The sequence below is a fragment of the Opisthocomus hoazin genome, chromosome 3, assembly GCF_030867145.1.
Source record: "Opisthocomus hoazin isolate bOpiHoa1 chromosome 3, bOpiHoa1.hap1, whole genome shotgun sequence".
NCBI lineage: Eukaryota > Metazoa > Chordata > Aves > Opisthocomiformes > Opisthocomidae > Opisthocomus > Opisthocomus hoazin.
In genome coordinates, this window is record NC_134416.1 from 77,802,418 (window position 1) to 77,824,729 (window position 22,312).

General features: G+C 39.3%; 1 pseudogene; it reads left to right on the top strand.

Moving 5' to 3' along the window:
• The first annotated feature begins 8,003 nt into the window (after positions 1 to 8,003).
• Positions 8,004 to 9,578, top strand: LOC104335900 (single-stranded DNA-binding protein 3-like; annotated as a pseudogene).
• Positions 9,579 to 22,312: the final 12,734 nt, after the last annotated feature.

The following is a 22,312-nucleotide window of genomic DNA, read 5'->3' on the forward strand; positions in this document are numbered from 1 at the left end:
CTGTTATTTTCCTGTTCTCCCAGTTCTCCGGCAATTCCAGTCTCTTACGCATGCATCTCATTTTCCTCTTGCCCCCCTGGTCCTCCTCCCTGATGAGGCAGGTTGTTTTCCCATGTGCCAGAGGGGATCAGCAGAGGAAGGAAATCAGCAGCACTGATTGATCATTTCCCTGGACATTTACCTGTCTCATGGTCTTAAGCTGCAGTGCAAGACTGCTGGCCTTAGCCATAGGGTGAGTGAGCTACTGAACTGGTATATGTGTTCTTTGGAGAAGGCAACTTCCAAACCCTAAAACCCAAATCTTCAGAAAAGATGCCTGCACTTTATATATGCAAAATGCTGTTTTCCTGTGGTTTATTATGTGGCATAAGGTGGATGCTGTCTTTCACAAACTTCAAATCTGTCCCACAGACAGAGTATTAGAGTTTTCCTATGGAATGACTGTTGGAATTTTTGTATTTATTAACCGGATTTTTAAAAGAAGCTGTTTTTTTCCTGGTGGTTCTCCTAAATATTCAACCTACAACAAATACTGTCAGTGGAGTTGCACCGAAGTGAAAACAGGATCTTGGAATGAGACTGGTTTGCTAAATTCAAGTAAATACAGATGTCTCTGGTATTTTTTGGTCTAAGTACTCTGTCCTTCCTCTGCAGGAATAGGAAGAAACAGATTATTTGGTCTTGTAACACATCCCATAAATAAGGGTGTCTTTTGTATGGGGAAAGTGGAGGAAAGGCAATTTAAGCCTTGTCTGTAACCCCGAGTGCTAGGCAGAGGAGTCCTAGGAAAGTAATCTACTAAGTAGAAACTGAAAAGATGTTGTGCAAGGGCTTAGCAAGGAGGCATCATTCTGTGTAACTCTCCCTCTTCAGGCTGTCTTCTGGAGTCGTGTACCTGCCTGTTAAGCACTGGAAAAGTCTTAAAAATTAAATGACTTGCCCTATGCCACTGATCAGGTACAGTCATGTCCTGTTTTTGGAAGGGAACTCAAAAACTTTTGTCTTCAATCCTCATGCTTTCACATACAGATAAAGAGGGGGGAGTTTTCTTGGTAGTTCTAAAGAAACTGTTTGAAGACAAAAGTGAACTCAATGCTGTATGATTTAGTCCAGTTATATAAAACGTTCAGAGTAGTTACAAAAAAATGTTGCCTAAAAGCCATCTGTTGAATGCGTTAGAGATGGAAGTTCTAACTTTTTTTGTTAAGACTCACTACATCATCTTTTAGAAAGTATGAGAGGGGATATGACTGGATGAAACAAGTACATGTCTCCTCTAAGTAAATAGTAGTTCACATGATTAATTTTTGAGGACTTGGAAGATTTATTCAAAATATTGACATCAAAACTTCTGTAATTTAGAATTCTGTGCCTTTAAAAATCCCTTCAAATTCTTCATGTGCTTTGTACTCTCAGAAAATAAGATTTGTGTGATGAATGCAGCGTCTACATTAGAATTTCAAGAACATCCCAATATCTCTTTTCTGTTTGAGGAAAACCATCATTCACTCTTCAAGTGTGTTCCATCAGTGTTCTAGCAGGCACCAATTCAACGATAATAAACAATTACAGTACTTACCAAGGAACAGGCAACGGTTTAGATTTGTTCTTTTATTTTTATAAATTGCTTTTGATTCCCTCAGGAGTTTCAAAGTTATGCAAATAGTAACGACCTTCTTTTCATGTTTTTCCCCTGTCCCTCATAAATTATGCATTTTTACTTTTTAAAAGACATGTTGGCTTTGAATGTTTGGGGCTACTTTAGTGACAGCAAATGAGCCCAAACCATGCTGTATAAGCCTTGTAATCCTAGATGATCCTTCTAACAAGTGTTTTTGTGACTCTACATTTATTCAATGTTGTGACCAGCAATCCCATTATACTGCCTTAGATTTCCTGGCCCGGTTGATCCAGTATTTTTTTAAAGCTAGGCCAATGGGTTTTAGAAAAGAAGTAATAATTTAAATTAAAAGATGTGCATTTTTATTGCTATTGGAAGTGGATGTGTTGACATTTCCATGAATGCTTTCTTTCTCATAGAAGGCTGGTTTCTTTGTTTTTTTAAGAAAATGGGAATCATAATTTATGATTTATGTCATTATTTAGTAACTGTTATATAGAAATGTATTACTGTAAACTCCACTCACCAAGTTGTATAGTAAGTTATGTCCCATTCTGGACCTATTGAACTTTGTTTCTTACATTTCTTCCTACATGGGTACTGGACTAGGTCTCTGACGTGTACAGCTCCATATGTGCAAACAGATGCATTTGCATAGTCCTGTATAAAGCAGTTTAGGACATTATTCACCATAATGTGAGCTTTTTAGTAAAGGACCATGGCCTTCTTTCAGTTTGTCAGACTGCATGAGGGACATATGACAGGAGTAAAGCAGCATGTTATCTGTGGGTATTTCTTTTTTTTGGGTAATGGGCCAAATTTTTCCTGTGTTTTCTTGTGAAATGCAGGTATGTTTCTTCTTATTGTGTATGTTAAGGAGAACAGAGAAATATTTTAGATCAACTGTTTTTTTCCTGGTGGCACAGGTGCTAAGTGCAGACATTGCAAATACATCATGTAGCATCCTCACCTGTCCTCCTGTCTGCTGCTACCTCCTGTCTGCCTCTGCCTCACTGCTTATTCTACATCTTGATGCTGTTAATAATGGTTTGTTGTCATGGCTCAGTGGTTTCTGATGCGACGTCTTTAAAAAGATAACACACATTTTGGACTCTAGGACACAAGGAGAGGAAGATGAAGGCTTTAAAAAGAGTAGGTTCCTAAATTAAAACCTATACGCTCTTTATGATTCCAGGTAGAAATTTACACATACGCAAAAAGTTCCATCAGTTCTGTGTGTTATAAGAGGAGTGAGGAAGACAGTCTGCTATAATATTTGAGAAGAATTATACGTGTCAAATAAACAACTGCTCAGTGTAAAAAAAATCTCCTATATAAAGATATGTATAGCTTGTTTTTTTTTTCAGACTTCTTAGATTCTGCTGTTTGTTTTTTTTTTTAAATTCAGTCATCCAATTCATGTGTGATAAAGTAAGTATGTGCATGAGTCCATTCATGCTTATTAGATATTTACAAAATTACAAGACTGTAAGAATATCTAAAGTGTATAAGAAACATCCCTATTCATTTTTCCCTTTCCACTTGATATGATGCTTTTGTGTTCTTGTGCTTTGTGATGGTTCATGCTTTCTTGATATGTGGAGATGTCGGTTAAACTGGTGACACCGTTAATCTGCATTTTCTTTAAAGAAAAAGATGTTCTTTGTTTGCTCCAAAAGGTGAGGGGGATAGGAAGGGAAAGAAGCACCTATGTTCTATGAAGAGAGTAGTATTGTTAGACCATATGTCTGGACATGCGGTGCATATTGCATTTATACAGCAGTAATACAAGAACAGAAGTTGAAAATACGCTGTTTCTAGTGTCTTGTCTGTATTATTGTCCTAGCTTTATAATGGGTAGGATTGTGTTTGCTTTTTAGTTCCTGCATTATTATACTTCTTGTAAACAAATCTTTCTTCTGTTTCTTTGCCTTTAGCTTCTAGCCACTTGTATTTTCCCTTTCCATTTTCCCTATGTTGTCTGTCCTAGGAACACCCTAGAAGAAAAACAGATTATGGTTCCCACTACACATTTCATATGGTTACAATTCAGCTGTCATTGCTTGCCCAGTCTTCTAGTGCATTTAAATTCAAATTCTCTCAGTCTGCCATGGACATGACAGGGTGTGAATTATGACGCAATAGAACACTTACCCTTACGAAGTATAAGGCTAGAAGTCAAGTACCATTAAATGCACAAATGCATGAATGGTTATGCCATAAGTCACATAATAAAATGTTGTATCATTGAAGGTTGGCCCAGTGCAATTCTTTACTTAAAGAAATACAGAGAAAGTTCAGGAATAATTTTTTAAAAATTATTTTTAAATTACTTTATAACTCTGGGTAACTAATTGTTTTAAATTGAACTAGAATTACAGGGATTAAAATGATGAAATATATGTTCTCAATTTTAGGTTCATAGAATCATAGATTGGAAAAGACCTCTAAGATCATCAAGTCCAACTGACAACCCAACATCACCATGCCATCTAAACCATATTCCGAAGTGCCACATCTACGTGTTTTTTGAACAGCTCCAGTTATGGTGACTCCACCACCTCTCTGGGAAGCCTGTTCCAATGCTCGACCATTCTTTCAGTAAAGAAATTATTCCTAATATCCAGTCTAAATCTCCTCTGGCGCAACTTGAGGCCATTGCCTCTCATCGCTAGTTAGTTGGGAGAAGAGACCAGCACCTGCCTCACTACAACCTCCTTTCAGGTAGTTGTAGAGAGCAATAAGGTCCCCCTTCAGCCTCCTCTTCTCCAGACTAAACAGCCCCAACTCCCTCAGTCGCTCTTCATAAGACTTATTCTCTAGACCCCTCACCAGCCTCATTGCCCTTCTTTGGACACGCTCCAGATGAAAAAGAATGTAGCTTTGCATTTTCAGAGCTAATAGGCTTACTGTATTCTGCAAGATGAGCGTCCCTAAATTCTTTCTCAATTGTTACATTTTTCTCATAGGCAGAAACTTTCAAAAGTGTGTGAGAATTTTGAACATCCAGTCTGATATAAGTCATAAAGAGAATAGGTCCTGCAGTCTTTTGTTGTGGTTTCTTCTTGTGCTGGCTGTTTTAGAAGTTGATCAAAGTAATTTTGCAATAGACTAGTATGTGGTACTCTTTTATTAGTAAAAACATTATTGTAGTACCCAATATTTAGAGCTGTGTAAGATCTAAAATCAGGGGGTTTTACAGTCCTCAAGTGCTTTATTCTAAGTTTAAATATTAGAAGTTGGAAGTTTTTTATTTTGCTGCATTTTCTGGTGACTATTGGTTCTGTGAGAGAAAAATATTGACAGCTGTGATTAAGAGCAATATTTACATGGGCAGTGGTTCTCAAATAGAAAAATCTCTATTTTCATCTTTTTTATTTATCTTGGGAAAAATATAATCAGAGCTTATTGAACTGCCTGTGAGAGGGTGATACCCAAGACTGCTCTTGGTATTCCATTTAAGTAGTATGATTCTTCATCTGACATTTGGATTTGGATGGTTCCAAAGCTTGTCCTACAGCTGCTTGTCAAGTGTTCAGACTGTAGAAGTAAGACAATCATGTCATTTTACATCTAATTGTTCTGGTTTTGCATGCCAGCCTGTGACAAGGTCAAAGCACAGCAGAAAGGTCTGACTTACAGTTAAAAACAAGATATAATAAATTTCTCATTGTAGTTGCTTGAATTTGAAACAAATGTAGAAAAGGGACTTGTCTACATTGCCAGAACTGTGAGAAAATGGTATTGCATTGTCCCCTCGCTGGACCCAAATTGTGAGAGACGCCAAGCACATAGTAATCCAAGATAATTGAATATGTCTCGTGTCTGAGGATTTTGACCAATAATTCTCCTATGGATGTATTTGCTGGTTAACAGATTTTAGCCAATTACTGAGTGATGAAGATGTAATTTCTTGTGGTGGGCTCTTCAGTTACACAGTTCCACAGCTATTGTCACTACTAACTATTCTATAACCGTGCCTTCAGTGTTGTGGATGTAATGCATATGTGGGGCTGTTTGTTCTTTTTTTCTTTCTCTTTCCTTTTTTCTGCTGTCTTCTGAACACTCGCCTTCATTTTGGAAAGGTATTGCACTGGTACATGCAAATGAATGTTCACTGACAACTCCTTAGGTGTGTATAAATGCAATTGCATTACCAGCTCAGAAATGAGCCTCAGAAAAAAGTGCAGATCTGGAGGTTGGCAGAAGTACTCAGAGGCCTAGAGGTGAAGGTGGGTTTTTAATGGAATTTTCAAAAGGGGCTGAATTATTTCATATCTCGGTTTTGAGAGGTTTAAAGGGAGTCAGGCAACTAGTCTGCTAGGAGATTAGTTATTTATAACATCTTCAAATTACATTTTGCCGTGTGCGACTGAGTGCGACTGTGAGCATTGTCCCCTTTATCAGACCATGGACAACATGACAGAAGACGCTAGTGAAGGGTATTCTTTTTTAATGCAGTTTTGACTTGAAAGCAGAATTCTGCAGTGGAACTTGCAGCATTTAGGTTAATTACAAAATAAATAGGAAAACTGCTTCAGTCAGATGTAAGTATGAGGTACAGAGATGCTATACAGTGTAATTAACAAAACCCACTTTAATCATGATACCGTCTTGTTCAGATTACAAAAAAGATCTGTTGGGAGGTGGACACGTATTCTGTATTCAAGTGCTGAATTTTCCTATGTGTGTTGGAACCACTAGTAGATATGAACAAAAAATGCAACCTGTTTCTCTCTGGTGTTAAGCATAAACTACACAGTACCTCCCACCAAAACACGATACTTCCCTCTTCCTGCCTCTGCAGACCCCAAATTTATGTGAGTGGCAGAGTAATTGAAATAGAATTTCCTATGGCATTCAATTCACTGGATATATTCTCTAATATCTAATATGCTATACATGTAAGTTGAAGATTTTATTCAGGTGAATTTTCTGCTCTCTTGTTATAAAAGTTCACTTCACAGTATGATTTTTTTTTACTGTGGCACTAATATTTTTTTTTCACCAACCAGTCTTTCTGGATTCAGGAACTTATCCTGAAGTTCCTGCAGGAACTTAATATGATCAGAATATCTGTTCTGTTTGGTTTCTAATTAGAAATTATTGACAGTAGGCAAAAGGATAGATGTGTGCACATACAGATGGTAGGTCTGTGCAAGATTTGTGTCCCTAGACACTAGGTTAGAGAGCAAACATCGGATCAGAGTTTGCAATTCTCGTAATGGTTGCTATTACCCCTTAGAGAAATAACCAGCTGGCTGATGGTACAGATAGATAGTCACAACTACAAATTCAACTTTGATCTGATCGGTGCATGTGTAAATTAGAGTCATGGTATTAGCTTGGCTGTGTCAAGGGGTAAATCGGTAAAGATGTTGATTCCTACCTGTTGGGAAAAAGAATAAAGCCCTGGTTTCATAAGCTCATTTGTATGCATGTGAGGCCACTTACCTCCATGGGGACATTCATTAAGGTACATGTGTCTCCCTTTCTCTCTGTCTCCCCTTAGAGTGCTCAACAGGGAATGGTTGGGCATTGAAAATAGGCCTGTTTATAGATCAGTCACTTGAATCGTTATCCCGAAGTTATTATTTTTTATGTAAATATGGATGCTATGATGAAGATGAATATACAAATTAATGATGCTAGTTATATGAAGAAACATCAGTCAATCCACCAAAATCTGTAAATGGTATTTTTAATATTTCAGAGGAACTGTAGGTAATTCCTTCCTTGCTTTCTTTGTTCTTCTGCTTTCTCACACATCTGCGAACTCCTTCCTTGCTTTCTTTGTTCTTCCGCTTTCTCACACATCTGCGAACTGTTTAGAGAACAATTTAGCTCTTAAAGTCCAGTTGAGGAAGTGTAGAATATAACAACGCAGTGGAATCCAAAAGTGACTTACAGCCTTCATAAACTCACTAAAATTGTAATTATAATAAATTGTGGTGCACCAGTCAGCTCAGATCTAACTATCTTTGAACAGAAGTAGCTCATGTTAAAACTTACTGTTTGTGGGCTAAGCCAAATCAGAGTAATGCGTTAATCTGTTTCTTCAATACAGATTCCTCCATATAAGCCTTCTGTTCCTTGAGGGTAATCAAGGATTCACTCGAAAAGCATGCAAAATTTACCTACCAGTAAAGTTAGTGAGAATACTGCAATCAACATCTAAGGGAATAACTCTGGGAACATCTGAAATTCCTTCCTGGTTTACAGACTTCAGATTGATGGCAGCGATGGGGGCGCGGCGGCGGCCAGTGCTCTGACAGCCCCACCCCGGTGCTCCTTCTGCGGCGGGCGCAGCGGCGGAGGCAGCGGAGGAGGATGCCGCCCCCCCTCCCCCCCCCCTTCCTCCTCCTCCTCCTCGGTGCGGATCATGTTCGCCAAAGGGAAGGGCTCTGCGGTACCCTCAGATGGACAGGCGTGGGAGAAGCTGGCCCTGTACGTCTATGAGTACCTGCTGCACATCGACGTGCAGAAGTCGGCGCAGACCTTCCTGTCCGAGATCCGGTGGGAGAAGAACATCACACTGGGCGAGCTCCCCGGCTTCCTGCACTCCTGGTGGTGCGTGTTCTGGGACCTGTACTGCGCAGCACCCGAGAGGCGAGACACTTGCGAACACTCGAAGTGAAAGCCTTCCATGACTATAGCAGAGCTGCCGCCCCGAGTCCCGTGCTTGGAAACATTCCCCCGAACGACGGGATGCCTGGGGGCCCCATCCCGTCCGGTTTCTTCCAGGGACCGCCTGGGTCATAGCCCTCGCCACACGCACAGCCTCCACCCCACAACCCTAACAGCATGATGGGACCCCACAGTCAGCCTTTCATGTCGCCGCGCTACGCCGGACGTCCCCGGTCCCCCATCAGGATGGGCAACCAGCCCCCTGGTGCCGTTCCCGGTACACAGCCATTGCTGCCCAACTCGATGGATCCCACTTGACAGCAAGGGTACCCCAAAATGGGCGGCCCCATGCAAAGGATGAATCCTCCACGAGGGATGGGCCTGATGGGTCCCGGTCCGCAGAACTATGGCAGGGGCATGAGACCTCCACCCAACTCCCTAGGTTCCGGCACGCCTGAAATTAACATGGGGCCAGGAGCCGGCAGACCGTGGCCAAACCCCAGCAGTGCTAACTGAATCCCATACTCTTCTTCATCGCCTGGTACATATGTGGGCCCGCCTGGCGGCGGGGGTCCTCCAGGAACACCCATCATGCCCAGTCCTGCAGATTCAACAAATTCAAGTGACAACATCTACACAATGATTAATCCAGTACTGCCTGAAGGCAGTCGATCGAATTTCCCGATGGGCCCCAGCTTCGATGGCCCCATGGGTGGCATGGGCAGCATGGAGCCCCATCACATGAACGGTTCGTTAGGGTCAGGAGACATAGACGGACTTCCAAAAAATTCTCCAAACAACATAAGTGGCATTAGCAATCCCCCGGGCACTCCAAGAGACGACAGGGACCTGGGAGGCAACTTTCTCCATTCCTTCCAAAATGACAATTATTCCCCCAGCATGACGATGAGTGTGTGATTTCCCTCCCCCTCCTCCTCTCCAGGATCAAGAGAGTCAGCTGCCGTACAGAGGATCTCAACGAATTATGCAAGAAGAAGAAGAAGCAGCTAGGTGTATGGGCAGGGAGACACGTGGCGGGGGCCAAAACCCCAGGTTTAGTTTCATGCAATAAAAAGGCTGAACTTTTTATTCCATAAAACATGAAGGACAAAACTTAAAATATTTCAAGACATGACAAGACCCTTCTTTGTGCGGAAAGGTTTATATATGTACATGACACTTCTTTTTGGAAACAAATGGAAGCCTCTAGCACTCAACTCCGATCTCTTTGCTTTGTTCTTTTAAACAAAGACAGAAACCGAACCTGTTGTATGTTTGTGCCGTGCGACACCAGGAAGCTAGTCTAGATATGAAATCTCATGTTGTCTCTGTTGTAGTCATGTTTTTAAATAAACTGGACAGTTTACAATGGTGAAAAAAAAAAAAAAAAAATGGGGCCAAGCTCTTTTCAGTAGTGCCCAGCGACAGGACAAGGGGCAATAGGCACAAACTGAAGCACAGGAAGTTCCGTCTGAACATGAGGAAGAATTTCTTCCCTCTGAGGGTGACGGAGCACTGGAACAGGCTGCCCAGGGAGGTTGTGGAGTCTCCTTCTCTGGAGATATTCAAGACCCGCCTGGACAAGGTCCTCTACAGCCTACTGTAGGTGACCCTGCTTCGGCAGGGGGGTTGGACTAGATGACCCACAGAGGTGCCTTCCAACCCCTACGATTCTGTGATTCTGTGATTCTGTAATTCTATTTCTTTCTTCTTTTAAATTAAAGGATTGTATATAATAAAAAGAACCTCAGAAGATCAAAAAAAGTCTGCCTCTACTTACTCCAGTGTTAAATCTTCATTGATTTCGTCTGGAGGCTGCGGTTCATTGAAGCCCCTTGGAAAGGTAAAACCACCTGAATGATACGTATGAAGACAGAGATGGTGTGCTTTACTTCTCGAGACATCTTTTGTTACAGCTGAGTTCTGGTCCACTCGCCTTTCATCTAATCCAGTCTCCCTTGGCTGCTCAGAGAGGGTTATGATGATTATTCAATACTGTTTGCTGGAATTACCAAATAAATTTTTAAAATATGTTGGTCTCGGAGATTTCCAGAATCCAGCAGAACCTGCAGGATATATGTATGACACATATGCAGTTAAATATGTTAAAACATTTAAGTCACTAGAATTAGTTACAAGAGTTAAATGTTGTAGTCTAGAGATCAGTTCATTTTTTAATGAAGCAAATGCTTTCTGGTGAACTAATGAACTGTATAGCATACCATTCATATACTCTTTATGCTACATTTCCATTCATACTTCAATAAGCACTTATGCTGGAACAGATTTTATCTAGGTCTGTCTTTCCTACATAGTGAAAATATGAATTATTTTGAATGTTAAAATATAATTATTACACACTAAGAGTACCCTACTTTAGCTGTTTGGAGTAGGAGATAATGGTGATAGACACTCACGAATGTTTTAGCAAATATTGGTACTTTAAGCCCAACTTTAAATTGTGTTTCTGTTTCAAAAACCGGTTCTAAAATATCCCTGTCTTTCTTAACAGTTTGATTATGTTTGCATGTGCATGTATCCTTTGTGTTATGAGTTGCTTTGGTAATATATTTTTCTTTCGCTGTAGTTTAGGAAAATTTAAATATAATACTCTGAGTTTGAGAAATGGGTAGATATTGTAGTTGGAAATGTTATTAATCTTGTTTATTTCAGTGTTCCTTAGTTTAGTGCATATTTGTATATCTGAACTGATGTGATAAAAGATTTATCCCAGGAAAAACACAAGCAGTTTTTAGTTAAATGGGTTCATAACTGGTTTTGCTACAGTGGTTCTGTAGAGGTCAAATTGTAGTACACTGGCACATTACACATTTCATTACTCAAATATCTTGTTAGGAGGCTTATTATTGATGACAGCTGGCTGTGGTTGCTTGAATGCTTTTCCTAGCTGGACCACTAAGTTTCCAGAAAATAACTTCATCTTTGTTTCTAAGTAGAAGACCTGCCTATTTCCAGTAAAGAGCAGGAATATTGTGTGAAAACCTGATCACACATGTTTGAGAAGGATGGGTTTAAAATGGTGTAGGTGCTAAGCTGAGGAGGAGAAGGGAAAGACAGTGCAGCTATGGAAGGAGATGAGAAAAGCCTAGCTTGCATCCAGTGGAACAAAGATGGCGATCTATGTTAAATTGTCTGAATTAGTCAGTGCACCAAATACTAAGGAAGAAAAATTTGTTAAGCAAACTGACAAACTTAGAAGATAAATGGACATAAATTGAGCAATAACACATTTTAAGGTGGAAATTAGATGTTTTCTAATCAGGAAAGGAATATGGTGGCGAAACAAGAATAATAATTATGGAAAAGTGAATGAAGTTTGAATATCTCACATGATTTCTACAATTTCACTGGAATGGGCTCTGGTAGCCCTTTTCCATTTTGAGTGTCTGTGATTACAAACTTTGCTGAGCAGCTCCTCTGTGTCTCTGCTGAACTTGAACAGACAATAGCACAGTAGGACACCAGTCTGTCTGGAGACTTTGAGGTCCTGCAAATATTAATGTGGGCAGAATCCAAGTGATATATTCAATTCCAGTAGTGATTCAAATGCATCTTCTGTCTTTTTTTGTAGAAGCTTAGTATAGCATCCACAAACAAATTTAGCAATTAGTAACAAATATCATGAAAAAGTCACTACAAAGGAGCAAAATGTCATGGAAAGAATATTTAGCTGAATGAACAGATGAATGAAATTTTGCTGGTGAGTGAGAGATTTAGATTATGAAGTCACAAATACAGTTTTCAAGGAGACCTGTTCCATTGCTTAGGCAGTGGTTAATTGCTTTTTGTGAAAGCAACAAATTTACAGCCTGGATTTATCTGAGTATTGATATGGCTTCCTGCAAAGGAAATTTGTCTTAGGTGAGATAAATGGCACAAACTGAAAATGGGCTTTTCTTAAATGTAGTACTCCAGTCATTTAAAAGTGATTGTGTATCTTGTTGCGAGGGAACAGGCAGAAGCATGGACTATGGTGAAGCTTACTGAGTGCTGCAGGAGTGAGTACTTCCTAAACAACAGTAGCAGTGAAATAAAATATTCATTAAAAAAGTTGAGAATTAGTAAATAAAAATAGAATTTCTTAGTCCAAATATTAGCAAGTTCTGTCAATTTGGAAAATGACACATGCATGCATAGGTATTGCTGTTCACGCTTAGCATTTGGAGTATTACGGCTAGCTCTAGTCACCTATATCACTACTAAAGAGCAATGATATTGGCATCATGTATTACTGAATAGTTAAGTATTCCTAAATATTTTCCATCCCAAGTCCTCCCCTAAGTCTACAGCATCTTTCACTTCTTATGCTTTTCTTTTTAAACACCTAGTTTTCATGCAGCGTATCAATTGCAATTTACTTTAAGCTGGTAGCAGACTAGACGACTTGAAACCGTGGATCAGCTGAGAACATGATTTTGTCTAAAATTCAACTGATTCCTTTGTGTATTTCATTCTCTTCTGTTACCTTAAACTCCTCTTCCTTTTGGCTTTCAGCTTCTCCTTTTAATTTTTTCCTGCTGACTCTCGACCGGAGTTTTTTGGTTCAGTGGTTTGTTTGTTCATTTGTTTTCCTTAGGTGTTATGCTTGGCCTTCTGGCTACACAGTTACATATTTTTAATATTCAGCTCTGTTCCTTTTGATGTCAGTCTACTCTGTTCTTTATTTCATCTTTTATAAGCTTCCTGATAGCTTCTGTTTTGCTCTGCATGTAGCCTGGCAGCATATCTTTTGCAGGATTTCCCTTTTTTGTATGATACATGATATCTCGACAATGTTTAGTATTGTTTTCCAAGTGAATAGTTTTATTCAGTGAAAATTGCAGTTTTAGTCAACCTGAAACCTTTGTGACTGTTGTAAAATTGGGTGAATACTTTTGGACCTTAAATTTAAAAAGTGGTTCCACAATAACATTTGCTGAAATATATCCAAAATATTTCTCAGTCTGGATTCATTTGGATTACAGCAGCATTTGTAAAATGGAGTAGGCAGCTGATCCTTTTCAGAAGCTTATTGCAGTGACAAAATTTGCTAAGTGATCTTCCATGTCTAAGACAGATAAACAATGACTAAGAAGAATTTTCAATGTAGTTTTCCTGTTGTTTCCTGCTGAAGCTCTTCTGTGTTAATAATTATATTCTTGTACTCCAGGACATAGAATCATAGAACCATTACGGTTGGAAAAGACCTCCAAGATTGTCAAGTCCAACCATCAAACCATCACCATAATGCCTGCTAAATCATGTCCTGAAGTGCCATATCTACATGTTTTTTGAACACCTCCAGGGATGGAGACTCCACCACTTCCTTGGGCAGCCTGTTCCAATACCTGACCACTCTTTCAGTAAAGAAATTTTTCCTAAAATCCAATCCTGGAGCAACTTGAGGAAATGAAAATGATTGTCTGTGCAGTCAGGAAGATCTAGGTTTCAGTTGTAATTCCAATGATTATTTAGGCAGATGCCATAAAGTGAAATTGTTTAAAAGGAAATGGATACAAACGTGCAACAGAACAACTTCCATTTTAAAGTTCGGGGAAATGCTCTGAAGGTGTGCAGAGGGGATTCCTCTCCAGAGGAATCGTCTAACCAGATGTTCATAACGTGGAAAGAACAATATAACTCTCTTTGTTCACCTAGCCCTCCACTTTAACCAAAAAAGCTGAAAATGGAACAATTTTGTTTTAAACTTCTCCAAACCTATTGCTTGTAATGCGAAGTATTATGTGATATCTTAGTATTGACTTAGCCTGAAACACATTTTCACTACTTTGGCCATTGAATTGAAAAAATCAGTCATCCATTGAGCCGTGATCAGTCATCTTTGTCAAATTCTTAAAGTGATGTGTCAGCAGCAGCTCTGTTGCCTTCATTAGAGCTTTACCCAAGTATTTTATCAAACTCTTATGTCCGGAAAGAAAACTAATCTCCTAATCTTCTTTAATAACAGGGGTTGGCTATTGTTTTTGGTTTGGCTGCAATAGGGTTAATTTTCATGAGAAGCTGGGAGGTGACACAGCCAGGACAGCTGACCCAAACTGGCCACATAAATGGGATATTCCATACCATGTGACATCATGAACTGGACTCCAGTAGGTGAGCTGGCCGGGGAAGGGTAATTGCTGCTTGGGAGCAAGATGGGCATAAGGTGGCGACAAAATTGCACTAGGTATTTCTTGCTTTGTATATTCTTTTTGTCAGTATTATTGTTGTTCTTGTTCTCTTTCTTCTGCTGTTCTGTTAAACTGTCTGTATCCCAACTGATGCGTTTTGCCTTTTTCTTCTGATTCTCCTCCCCACCCCACCAGGGGGAAAGAGTGATAAAGTGACTACATGGTTCTTTGTTGCCAGCTGGGGCTAAATCATGGCAGCTAACAATTGACTTTTAAATCTCTACCTGAGTCTAGTATCTTGGCTGAGAGATCCCAGTGTGCATCCAGGAAATCTAACAAGATAATTTGTTTAGTGGTTAACTTCTTATTTTTGAGAAAGAACAAATTTGAAACACTTGACATTGTTATTAAACTATGCTACTATATTCTCCTGTTTCCTATTGTGAACATACAAAACCACTTTCGATAAAATATAAACGTTTTTAAAGTCTTTTTTTCTCCACTGAAAAAAAGAAGGCTAGAAAGAAAAAAGATTTATTCACAGAACTTGGAGAAAACTGGATTTTTTAGCTAGGTTGTTGATGGCATCAGCCATAAACTATCGAGCTATGTTCATGGGTCAGTTAGCACTTCCTGACTGGGGATATATGAAAGTCTGCTGAGAGAGCACATCATGCCCTACTCTCCTTCTAACATCATTCAGTTGTTTTTGATAGGTGAGAGATTTCTATTTCCAATACCATCTCTTTCTGTTATTTTTAACAACAGCTTTCTGAAAATCCTTTTTTTCCCCCACCCTTTGTCCTTGTTCTTTTTTATTTGCAAGAATAGGTGACTGTGTGGAAGGAAAAATACCAATATGATACTGACAGAAGGTTGATATAAACAGTAGTTTAGGTAGTCAGCTGCTCTTGCTGTCCTCTGCTCCTTTCTCCAAATTAAAACAACATTTTAAATATTTTATACCTTTTGTATTTTTAAATAAGAAAGGGAAGGACTGGCTTGTGCACAAGCTGAGAGACTAAATTAGCAGAAACTATATTTATAGTTTAGCCAGAGATTTTGTACAGAAAAACACCTCCTTGTCCCAAAATCTTAAAAATATTCTTAGAGATCTTGTTTCAGTTTTGTGTACTTTAGTGGCGGCGTATTGCAAAAACAACTGTATACATTTTACCTGGGACATGGGGTTCTATGAGCCTTCCTCTTCCTCAGCAAAGCTCAGGGAATTTCTCACTGCCAGAACTGTGACAGGGAGACTTTTGTTTATGCAGTCAGGTGGATTGAAATAATTGCCTGTATTCTGATGTATTTAATTTGGTAACCACAATGTCAGATCATACTTAGATCAATTTTTGTCTCATGGCATCCTCCTAATTTACACTCTAGATGCTCGATTTTTCTGCCAGTAAAACAACGTTAATGAGTTTGGTTTTGGTTTCATTTGTACCATTTGAACAACTACAGAAAATGGGTTTGTCCTTTTCTGTTGTGCTTTAATATATTCCTGAACCACACAGGATTATTTTTAGTATCTCTATAAAAGTCAAAGTTACCAATGTTTTCAAAAATAAAATACAGAATAGTTGGCCTGGTTAGTATACTGATGGACTTTTATTTAAACTTTTATCAATCACAAAAGCAATGTGTGATCCACGCTTAGTAGTTAGTCTCAGTGCTAAACAGTCACCATTTTCTGTGTTAATTATAAAAAGTTCATGTTCTTATCAGTCCTCTTAGTGAAGGAACATAACGGGAAAGGCAGACTTTGTGGTGGGTGGGTGACACTAAGTCGGAGTCTGATTGACTCAGTTGTACATGGCTGTTTCTATACCATTAAAAACCTGTGGATTGGGAATTTTAAAACCAGTGTGAGCCTCACTTGGAATCCTATTACATTTTATGTAACAAACTGCTCAGCAGTTTTTGTTAGTTTAGTTAGACTGACTCTGCTTTACACGAGAAGAATCTTCAGAGGATATCCTATTCAGAAGTCCTTGTAAAGGGAAGCACAGCTAATTGACGAAAGTTACACATTAGTTAATATTCTTAAACTGATTATTCATCATCATACACATGCATAATTATTTGATAAAACAGACTGTGCTCATTGTCAGCATATCTGCATGGAATGATACAGAATTTTTAGCCTTAGGTTTTATTTTTAATTCTGAATAGTTAAGCCTCTAAATAAAATAGAGCTGAAATATTCTATATGTTTTTGTGGTGGTTTTTTTTTAATATTCTGAATGGCAGTGTCATCTTCCAATCAATGCCTTTGGTAACATCTGATGCTACATAAACTAAGCTACCTTAAAAATTGCTCAATCAGCTGCTTGGTCATCACATAACTGACAGATCATCTGTTGCCATGTTGCTAAGTTTTGCTTTTAAAGTATTTATGTTCGATCTCTGTTCACACACAGAGATTGTCAAAATATGGAAGCATAGAAGTAGTATACTAAATAATTGACAAGATAATACATTATTGTATTTTCATTTGATTACTGATTCTTTTATCTTGTTCATTCAGTCTTGCAAGTTCCATGTTCACCCTCATTTCTTTCCCATCCTTCCCTTCTTTCTTCTTTTCAGTGGGAGTCCTCTTTCAGCAACTGGAATTCCACTCAGTTCTCCCTGTCTTAAGAGGGTTTTGGATCAAAGCTCCATACAAGGCCAGACTGCTCTTTCTGAAAAGTGACACCTGAACTGACACACTGAATTTGAGGATCCCATTCAAAATATCCCATCCAGGTATAGTTCAACACCTGAAGTGATGTATGTAAGAACTACTCTCTTGCACTCTCTGTTTTGGATTCTACATATTTTACTTTCATGTATATAGATGATGGTGCCACATCTATGTATTCAACTCTCATTCTGGAGACTATTTTGTAAATGAGTTTGGTTTAGGTCTAATCGCTAGGTAAGATCCAACCAATAAAAGACCTAAAATGACAGACTTCTGATGACTTTGACCTTTTTGTCAAATCCCTGAACTTTTCATGAGTGCAGCTTTGTCTGATTCTGTGCCTCTGTAGATTTTTAACGTAGCAAAAGCACTTGAAGTGCAGTGAAATTTTCTGTGAATTTAATGCTCAGAGATTTTACTTTAAGATTTGACAATTTGTTGCAAAAATCATTTGGGTCATCATAACAATTTGAATTTACGCAAGGTATAAAAGAGATCTTTTAAAAGGCTGCCATTTGCTCAGGAAAGAGGAACATCAGGAAGAGGTGTTTTCTTCTGTGCCAATTGCTCTGAGTTGCAGGAAGAGGGAAGGTTTCCTTCCTCTGTGGAAGGGAATGGAGGAAAGGAGAAAGAAGGCTTATTTAGAGTTTACTGTGGAGCACTAGGCAAGGGAGATCAGAAGGTGATACTTCAGACCAATCATTCAAAGCAGAGTTCTGTAGTGATGGGGGACTTCAGCTAGTGGTATTTTTTTCGAAAGGACATAGTCTACAGCAACTTTTTGTGAATATCTTGTAAGAATTTTATCACACAGAAGTTGGAGAAAGTCTCCAGGCCTTTCTGTGGTTGAGTAACTACTAATTTTGGGCTTACTCTTACTTTTCAACAGGACAATTAAAATCTATTCTTAGAAAAGGCACATGGAAGAACATTAAAAAAATAAATAAACCCACACAAAAAAAAAGCCCAACACAATGGACTTTAAATAGATGACTTTAACAAATTTGAAAGGAAAAAAAACTAAATTTAATCCTCTGAGAAACAAGCACACGGGTAAATGGAGTTCAGAGTAGCTGACACTTCCCTAAAGAATATTAAGCATGCTAACTCAAACTCTTGCACTCCAGAGTTAAAAAACAGGTAGTATACAACAAGAGAAACTAGGCCAAATTATAAGCTATGCACTTGAAGTAAGAACACAGAAAGAAACCCTGAAAGACTGAAGCATTATTGGAAAGCTGGCTATCAGGATAATGAGTTTTATAGAGGCTCACATCTAAATAGCAGGGGTACATTCAGTTCCACAGAGGCTTTTCATAGGGCTGGTGCTATTTAACATTTTCATTTACAAGTTGGATATTGGAAAAGAGAGTCTGTTTATTAAATTCACAGATTACTCCTTCCAGAAGGAAGTGTGTTGGAGGAGAGCATAAGAGTTCAAGATGACGTTGACAACTTACAGAAATGTCCTAAAAAAATGGTGAAATTCTTTAAGGTCAGTGCCTAAGTTTCCTGATAAAGAAGGACTAATCAACTGCGTAAATGCAGGACAGCTAAGTAGCAGCTTTTCAATAGTGTATGCAGGAAACAACAAATCACAAGCTGAAATGTGATTAACGTATTGCACAAAAGGAAAGCAGAAAACAGTACTGTGTTGGGAAGTGTTAAGAAGACTACCTTCAGATATATGAATTCATCTGTCCACTGCTTTTGCTGTCCAGAAAGTGTCAACTGCAGAATTGCTTTCAGTTTTAGGCATTGCTATGCAAAAGTAGCATGATGCTGGCTTTACGTGTATGTATTTTTTGCGTATGTCTATTCAGAGTAGGTGCGTCACCTTGCTGCTGGCTGGGCCTGGGAATATTGAGCTGCAGCAGCCTTGCCTCCATTGAGTTATCAGATTTGGCAATTCATGACAAGTACATTTGAAGAAAGCGCAGAGACAGACAATAAGAATTAAGAGAATTGTGAAGAAATGAAAGATTCTTAGGTAAAAAAAGAAGTAAAAGAACAGACAGCACTCTTTAGTATGTAAGAGGAAATGTGCAGAGGAGGGAAATAATTTGTTGTCCAGATCCAAGTACTTGCAGCAAAGGAAATTAAGTTTCAATATTAGGACAAACTACCTAACAGATAGGAAGGTCAGTGCTGGAGTAGTTTGCATGAGTAAGATGTAGAACTTCCATCAACAGAAGTTTTTAAAGAGTAGGTCCTACAGCCTTCAGGGAGGAATGCTGTTACTGATCCTGCTTTTACTTGGGGAATAGTTATGGCTTCCTTTTCACTTGTGTGCTTTGATCTTATTTCACTTACAAATTTCTCATTTTATTTTTATTTGACATTGAAAATCTCATGTTTTATGATGTCAGATATGTATCTGCTGATAGGGATTTGAGACATTTGTCCTGTTGGACCTCTAAAGTCCTGCAGCAAATGGGTGAATTCCAAGTCCTCTGCAGCTGGAAGGTTCAGCCTCAGACCCAAGCTTTCAGAAGAATTTTCTGGGGTCACGGTGGACTCTGACCAAGGCTTGAGTCTAAGAGGTTTTGTATGGAAAGCTAATGATCAGGACCTGAATACAAATTTTAATGTTGACTGATCCTCCATGATGACATAGCTTTTTTTAATGTTAATATAACTCTTGTTTTCTCTTTTTTTCTGCATCTCTTTCTGGATGAACATAAATTGCTTTGCAAGGTGCAGTGTGACTTGGCTTGAAGCACCAGACAGCTGTTTCTTGCTCTTTGATGACAGATATTTAGCAGACTGAGGGCTATCAAGGAAGGATTCTTCCAACGTCATCGGTACTTATCTGTCTCCTCCGAGTAGCTGTGCTAGTGGCTCATGGTGCACAGTTACCTGAAATGGTAATTATTTATTGATTGATTTCATTGCAGAAAGCCTTCTACCATCATTCTATGAGATGAAAAAGGAATCTTTAAAGCAGCATGTCAGAGAAAATATTTGAATGAGAACTCTAGTATAAGCCACAGCAAATGGTCCCTACTTTTAGTAGTGCACAAAGACTTAGGCAACAGGTTTCTCTGAAGTAATTTTGTTCAGTGGACCCCTTTAGAGGGGGAGGGAGGAAAGGTAGTTCTGGTTCACACAGGAGAGAAGCAGCTGTGGAGCCTTTGCAAGATGAGCGCCAGGAAGCGAAGTGAGGGAGATCTGAATAAGAAAGAGTGAACAGAGTTGATGTTTGATGATGGTGGTTCTGTTGGGAGAAACACAGCCTCAGAACCACAGCTGATCTGGATTGCAGGAAGGTGAGGTGGACACGGGGAGGAAAGTGAGGAATTGCTTAGCCCACTAGCAGTTGCTGTAGTACCTCGTTAGAACACTGCTAATGTAGATACCAGTGAGTAGTTTCTCTTAATGTGTTGTTTTGCTACTGCTGTCAGTCTGGAAAGGACTTGGTAGTGACTGCCCTTGGGCTGCCCCTGTGCACCTCATGGAGGTTTGCTTCTTTCATGTCTGCTGGAGATGTCTATGAGAAAAATCACAAATCCCATTTTCCTTCTGTGAAGGGTCTTCTGGAGATGGAGTAATTTCTGATTTCATAATGGGGACAGTGCCTAGAGTCAGCAGTACACGTAAAAGAACAGCCTCTACTGCAGCCCAGAAGTCAGAGGGTGGTTATAGTGCAAGAAAGAAGAGGCTCGGCTTGGGAGCATGCTGTGCCATACTGAAAACACTGATAGGAGCTGTATGAGACACAAACCTTGGACAGGGCAAGAGATGGGAGCCTCCTAAACTGCTACAGAGCAGAAATTAATTTCATGTATTCTCTATGATTTTGTTTCTAATCCCTATTGAGCATATCTTGAGGGGAAAAAACACAGTCATAAATAGCCTAAGGCTGTGACACTTTCTGTAAAGTAGACAAAAATGGAGACTTTATATGTCCCCACTTTCTTGAGAAACATTTCCTTTCTGCCATAATGAAAATAGTGACATCAGACAGCTTGTTGCTTTACTATACTATTTTGGGAGTATCAAATCTCTGTGCTGTTTTGAGAAAAGCATTATGGTCTTTCTGGAATAGTTGGGAGGTGGGCCAGGAACATAGAAGATTGAGCTCACATCATACTCTGTAGTAGTTACAAGCAAGATGATGCATCTTTTGGTGAGAAGGCATTCTGCATACATATCTTAAAAGAACTATGGATATTTGAGTATTAATATGGTGTTACACAGGAGTGGCTTTTCAGTTGCTGCCCCCTCACACCACTTCCTCTTAACAGGTGAAGTGACACGCTGTGACACACTGAGGATTCAAAAGTGGTCAGGGAAGTTGATATGGAAATCATTTAGGTAACCCCATTTTGTGGTCTGATGATAGGGAGAAATGAGGCACAGAGAGCATCTCCCCACAGCATCACTGTACTGAGAAAGCAACAACATTAATGAAATTCCTGGTGGAAATATCTCTGAGTGCTTTTCTGGAGAGTTTCACATGAGTCCTCAATGGAAGGACTGCTACTTGAGATCAGTGAACTCTCTAAGTATCTGTGCTTTGTTTGGCAAGGAACAAAGGGGCAGGAGTACTTCTGCAGAGGAAGAGGCTTCGGGTTTAGCCGTTGCTCATAATCAGCCAAGATATCACTGTTATCGGGTGTTGACATTATTGCAGGTGCTGCAGCAGTAGAGAGCAAAAGATCTCTATACCACTGAATGCAGGTTCTTGTCCTGCCTTTGAGAGGAGATGTATTGCTGCTGCAACATAGGAAAAAGGGAGGGAACAATAAAAGACACTATGGAGTGGGGGCAGGGGTGGAGGTTTGGTGGATCAATCCTGTTTGTTAATGTACACTAGAAGGGATTCTTCTCCCAGCATTACATCCAGAGTGTTTTTCATATGTTTCTTGCCCATCAACCAGTGCATATTTGGAATGTCTCTTAAATCACTCCAGACAGCTGAAGTCTGGCCTGCACCAGCACCTACTGCCAGGTAGTATGAAAAACATTAAATTGAAACAGAGTAGTATTAACTTCCCCAGAACAGAGTAGTATTAATTTCCCCAGAATGCACCCTGAGGATTGCCAGAGGTTGCCAGAAGCATTTCAAAGAAAGAACGTGTCCTTAGGACACATAATAACTTAAGAATAAAGTATCTTTAGGTTCTTTTTGTCAGCTCAAGGAAGAAACGACAGTTAGAAATAATCCTTCCCTGAAAGGGAGGGAATGGGAAGAGGAGGTGCTAAGCATGTGCAAGTGTCATCTTGATAAATGTCAGT